This window comes from Larus michahellis, chromosome 32 (assembly GCF_964199755.1).
Source record: "Larus michahellis chromosome 32, bLarMic1.1, whole genome shotgun sequence".
Taxonomy (NCBI): Eukaryota; Metazoa; Chordata; class Aves; order Charadriiformes; family Laridae; genus Larus; species Larus michahellis.
In genome coordinates, this window is record NC_133927.1 from 184,343 (window position 1) to 190,610 (window position 6,268).

A 6,268-nucleotide genomic window follows, 5' to 3' on the forward strand; every position below is an offset into this window, starting at 1 on the left:
CAATAGAAAACACATTTTCCTGTCAAGCACAGATCCCAGACTGTGTTCCGAGGACATGTTTATTTTAATATATTTCACATCTATATCTCCTATCTAAAAGAGGCTGGGCGCAATGAAGGTTGGATACGTTGGATAGATCCTGCCTTTATCTCTTTGCAGTCAAGCAATGGTCCCACCTGCTAGCACTTCCCTCCTACCGTCCCTTTTCTTGAGATGGCCAGATCTTTATGGGGCGTACAATGGCATAACACCATGGCCCTCCAAGTGCCAAACCGTAACCGGTGTACATGTTCCCTGAGTTCATCCAGGCACCGTCTCCTTCAGGCACCCAGAAATGCAGTGCGAGAGAACAGGCTTTGGGACATGTTCCTCATCTAAAGGGAAGCTAAGCAGCCTTTAGCTCCCCACCTCCTTCTCTGGACCCTTTTGAAAGATGCATGCAGCATTTACTTTTTGCCAGATGTCAGGGAGTCCCGCCAGTCTCCAGGACCTTTCCAAGATGATGGAGAGTGGCCTCACTGTGACATTCTCTTACTTTCCAGCACCTCTGGATGTACCCCATCCATTCCCATGTACTGGTAGTGGTTGAGTTTGCTCCAGTAGATCCTGATTTCATTCCTATCCGCCATTGGCTGTTCTTGTCCAGAGTCTTGCCTCGAGGCACAAAGCCCTGAGAGACCTTGCTGGGGAAGTCTGAGGCAAAAAAGACATAGAGTATCTCGGAACTCTCTCTCCCTACTCTAACTCAATACAGCAGTGTCCAACTAATATCTTTGTTTTCTTCTGTAAGAATTCCTGAAGTTGGAAATCTCGTTATGATTCCCCTGAATTTACTTTCAGGTTTCAAACTGAGTTTTGATACAGGCCAATGTTCTTCTTGGAGGATGCTGTCCTTGAAGACCAGCTGTACGGAGCTTTGCGCCACCTTCAGTGCTCCTGACCATTGGATCCCCACGAAAACTCCTCAGCGTAGGCCAAAGGCAAAAGGACCTCTGAGGTCCAGCGTCTGCAGTCTTCTGTTCTGCTTCCTCACTCCCCTGGAGTGCTGGGACCCCACTACGTCAGGGTCACGACAGCCAATCTTCACGTCTCTGACCAGCTCGTCCTGCATTGCAAGTATCACATCAAGGTTGGCATTATTTTTGTTGGCCCATCTGGCAGCTGTGCTAAGACGTTGTCCTAAGACACTCCAGAAACCACCTGGACTGTACATGCTGCTGTGCTCCTCTTTCAGAAGCTGCCAGTATCATGGCAGTCCCCAGCGAGACCCAGGCTCGTACAGCCAGACGCTTCCCTGGGATCCTTCAGAAAGACTATACCCTCTTCCTCATCCTGACTGTGGGTTCCTTATCTCCCACCATGACAGGACACTTCTACTGGCCTCTCCTCTCACCCTCCCCCACAAAGGCTCACCAAACTCTTCACCTGCCCCAAGGAGTTGCGCCATACATCCAGTTAACGGCTTCACTTTCAGGAAACCCCACTCCTGATCCTTCCAGCCTGTCTCTCCTGAAAAGCCTGTAGCCATCCATTGCAGCACCCCAAGCTGTGTGCCTTGTCCCACCACGCCTTGGCAGTTCCTCTGTCAAAGTCAAAAAGCACAGGCTCTCTCTCAACTTGTCTCTTCCCCTGGCTGAGAGTTTTGGTGCACATCTGGGCTGTGGCACCTCAGGTGTAGCTCCAGGCCAAGCTCGGACGTCTCTTAAAGGAAACCTGGTACCAAGCATTGAAGACCTTCTGTGTGCAAAGGCTTTGCTTCACGGCAGAGACACGGTCAAGTGGACGGCACCTGGAAGCTTAAAGCTGAAATTGGATGTTGATGGTGAGCAAAGCCTGCTGTCTGCAAGAACAGAGAGAAACAGGGCTGGGAAGGGCGGCCCTGGCAAGAAAGAGGTTTTTTTTTGTCAGTGGTGTCTCTGCAGCCCTCAAGGGCCTTTGACAAAGGTGAAGGTGATCTCCATGAATGACAAGGTGCTGCTGACAGGTCCCCCATGAGATTTTTTGGCCTGTTCCTTGACTGTATTATGAAGAGGGCGAGTAAATGTTGGGCAAGAGAAAAAACAGCAGTTTGAGAGTGCAACACATGAATGGAGACCCTGGTGTGATGTGTCTTGTGTTCTAAACTGCCTCACATTTACTGCATGCAGAAGGGAGAGACCTTGCCCCACTGCAGTGGCAATCAGTCACTTGTGTTATGAAAATTTGCAAGTGGCCCGTGCTGACCGAGCAGAGAGGCTAGGACACAAAGCACAGAGGTGCACGCGTAAATATTTAGTCATGTGCATGAGGTGTCCGAGCTCAATTGGGGTACCTCAAATGTGGTTAAACACAGGGTTCTTATGCCATTCAAGCATTCAGGTACCTTATTATTTGACTAGTGACTAACTAACACACACACGGAGTACCAATTCCTAATCACAGTAAAACTGCACAAAGTAGCTATATCTCTGCAGCTCCATCAGCCATCAGCCTTCTCGCTGCTTGTCTATTGATCCAGACGTCCCCGGAGTTGGTCTGTTGCTAATTACTTGTCTGTGATGCTGGACACTGGGAGAGTTTCAAAGGTGTGTAAGAGGGATGAGGATACTGGCATTATCTCGGTTCTCCAGGGGTATCTTTTATCTTTCATGGACAGCTGAATGATTCTGAGAAGTCCTTATTTTGAGGGCAGGGCTGTTCTTCTGGTCCTTGTGATGAGCTGACCTCCTTTAACTCACTTACCCAAGCATGATAAATCAGTACACAATGGGAGCTAGCTAGATATATATCTTAAGAAAGTCAATTCATTTTCATATGATAAAGACTGATGGGCATAAGAGTTAGGGAGGTAGAGTTTGATAACCTTGGATCAGAGGATGTCTGTGGCCAGGTGGGTCCTGCAGAGAGCTTTTTGGTGGTCAAGGATCACCTCTTCGTCATCCAGAATGGTCCATGCCAACATGCAGGAAGTCATGCCAAGGTGTCAGGAGGCTGGCATGCATGAGAAAGGAGCTCTGAGTAACATCAAGCCTGAAGAGGAAGCACAGAGAAGGTGGAAGCTGGCTGCCTTCCAGCCTCCAGGGTTCCGTGGTTCTGTGCTGGAGAGGGCCATTTGTTTGTGTGTGTGTGTGCTTGTCTGTGCATGGGGGAACTGGAGGGATGAGGGAATCCCGAGGCCAGCTTCTAGAGAGATGGAGGGTCTGAGACCAGCTCCTGGAGGGATCCGTGCGGTCTATAGAGGTATCCGTGCGGTATCTATAGAGGTATACATCTAACACTAACGCTAACTAGCATGCAAACAGCCCCATCCTCATTGCCCTTTCTCCACAGACTGTGGATTGTCTTGGTCTGGAGTCTTCCCAAGGTCCCTTCCAGGATGAGAGACTGTGCATTTCTTTCCACCATGGGTCTTCCATTCATGATGACGGGGAGAGCGCTCACGTTGCCCATGACCACAGAAGTAAGCAGACATAACTTCGGTCCACTCCGCTGTGGGTTTTTTGTCCCACTCAAGGCATTGACTCAATGCTGCTCATCGGGTATCTCCAAACCGCTTTCATCATATCCTGAGTTGAACTTTTGGTTTTCCTTTTTCCTCTTTCCCCTTCCCAAGTTCTTTTCTTTAACCATTGTCGTAGATTCCTCTACAAACAGCCCAGCTTCTCTTTCCCCACAGGCCCTACATTTGCTTGCTTTGTGCCCTCTCTACGGGGCACAAAGATGTTTCTAACATAGCTGTCGTGACAATTCCTCTGTTGGACAGTACAAAATTAGGAATGTCTTTAATTCCCTGTAGTGCCCTGCAACTCCTCGTGCTGTTATCTTGTGCTGATGCATCACCACAACCATGGTGAGCTGCCTGCACGCAAACATGAAGAACGAACAAAATGGATCTTCAGTCCAGGGGGACCTTGGGAAATTCTGGGAGTCAGCCAGAAGAAACTGCTTAAGTTTTACAAAGAGAAGTGGCCAGTCCTGCATCAGGGGGAAGAAAAACACCGTATTACAGTGCCAGGTGGGACGTGACAGGATGAGCAGTGACCCTGAGGAGACGGGCCCACGCATTATGAGGGACACCACATGAGGCAGTGGCGCATGCTGACCATGAACAAGGCCAGCTGCACACAGGGATGGATTAGGAGGAGAGGGCTACCCAGACAGCTTGACTTTTCATGCCCTTTCAGTGAGCCGTGGTGTGGCCACACCTGGACGTGTCTGTCCCTCTGTGGGAATTCCTGCTGTAGACAGGTGGGGAGGAACGGGAGAGTGCCCAGAGGAGGTCTGCACATGGCCTCTGCTTGAGGCCCCACACCCCATCCTTCTGACCTCTGCCATCCCAGCACAACCCCAGGAACATGCTGTCCCTGGAGAAACACCAGCCTCTCCAGACAGCTCCAGATTCCCCTCCCACAGGATGGGTGGCCTTTATGTCATCTGTGTGAAGGGCTGGGGTACGTCCCTCAGTTAAACCCACGATCTTACCTGTCACCAGGCACCGACTGGTGACTCCTAAATCCAGTCCAATATCTCTAAAATGTTACAAACGGACAGTCAGCTTTTTATTCCTGGACACATGGAGGAAGAAGAACTTCAGGGGTGAATTTCCTCAGGCATGTTTGGAGAAAGACCCCAGCATTAAAGCACTGCACCAGGGAGATCTTGCTTTGTTAACAGAGACTCTGTGAAAGCGGCCAGCTCTGAGCCACTGTGAAATACATTTTTAGAAGGGAACCAGGTGAAACTAAGACGTAAATGTCTCAGGTGTAGTGACACAAGTGAAACCTTTGTGTAGGAGCATAAAAACCATAAATGACAATATCAACAGCAATGATGAGAAATATAATCATTAAAAACACAAAGCCAATAACAAAACACACAAAAAAGCAGATGGAATCAAATAGTGCGGGAGTCATTTGTGGAGAGAGGTGGAACATTTCTCCCTCTTGAAAAAAATCCATGAAATCAGATACCTAATGGCCTCCTTGAGCTCCTGGTTCCTCATGCTGTAGATGAGGGGGTTCAGTGCTGGAGGCACCACTGAGTACAGCACAGCCATCACCAGGTCTAGAACATGGGAAGAGATGGAGGGGGGCTTCAGGTAGGCAAACACGGCAGTGCTGACAAACAGGGAGACCACGGCCAGGTGAGGGAGGCACGTGGAAAAGGCTTTGTGCCGTCCCTGCTCAGAGGGGATCCTCAGCACGGCCCTGAAGATCTGCACATAGGACAGCACGATGAACACAAAACAACCACATGCTAAACAGGCACTAACCACAACAAGTCCAACTTACCTGAGGGAGTCTGAGCCTGAGCAGGAGAGCTTGAGGATCTGGGGGATTTCACAGAAGAACTGGTCCAGGGCATTGCCCTGGCAGAGGGGCAGGGAAAATGTATTGGCCGCATGCAGCACAGCGTAGAGGAAAACAAAGCCCCAGGCAGCTGCTGCCATGTGGACACAAGCTCTGCTGCCCAGGAGGGTCCCGTAGTGCAGGGGTTTGCAGATGGCAACGTAGCGGTCATAGGCCATAATGGTGAGAAGACAGAACTCTGCTGTGAGAAAGAAGACGAAGAACAAGAGCTGAGCAGCACATCCTGCATAGGTGATGGCCCTGGTGTCCCAGAGGGAATTGGCCATGGCTTTGGGAAGAGTGGTGGAGATGGAGCCCAGGTCAAGGAGGGAGAGGTTGAGGAGGAAGAAGTACATGGGGGTGTGGAGGCGGTGGTCACAGGCGATGGTGGTGATGATGAGGCCGTTGGCCAGGAGGGCAGCCAGGTAGATGCCCAGGAAGGTCCAGAAGTGCAAGAGCTGCAGCTCCCGCGTGTCTGCAAATGCCAGGAGGAGGAACTGGGTGATGGAGCTGCCATTCGACATTTTCTTCCCCAGGGCTTGGAGACCTGTTAATGGAAAGAAAAGCAGTGAGAAGTTGGGGAAGATTTCTCTCAAACTAAAGTATTCAATTGGTCTTAGAAACCCACCAAATTGTCTGTCTCCTTTCAGGAAGACCTTTTGCAGGTCCTTTTTGTACACTCTGGTTGGTGCTGGCTGACAGTCCACCAGAGAGCTGAGATCTCTGCAGGATTCAGTCCTGCCCTACAGCCATGGGTAAAAAGGAACACGGGGTGATCTCAGATTAAATCCACTCCTGGCATCAAAGGGCTTTTCAGCATTGTCACCCGACTGCAGGGCAGAGCTCAGGGCACCTTGTTGTTGGGGTTGTTCTGTTGTAGTTTCCCCACCACACCTGAGGAGTGTTTTTAAGGCAGAAATCCCTGGCATTTCTGCTGTGCT

The 6,268-nt window shown here is 50.2% G+C and overlaps 1 pseudogene; it reads right to left on the reverse strand.

Moving 5' to 3' along the window:
* Positions 1-4,888: 4,888 nt before the first annotated feature.
* On the reverse strand, positions 4,889-5,917 carry LOC141735397 (olfactory receptor 14C36-like; annotated as a pseudogene).
* Positions 5,918-6,268: the final 351 nt, after the last annotated feature.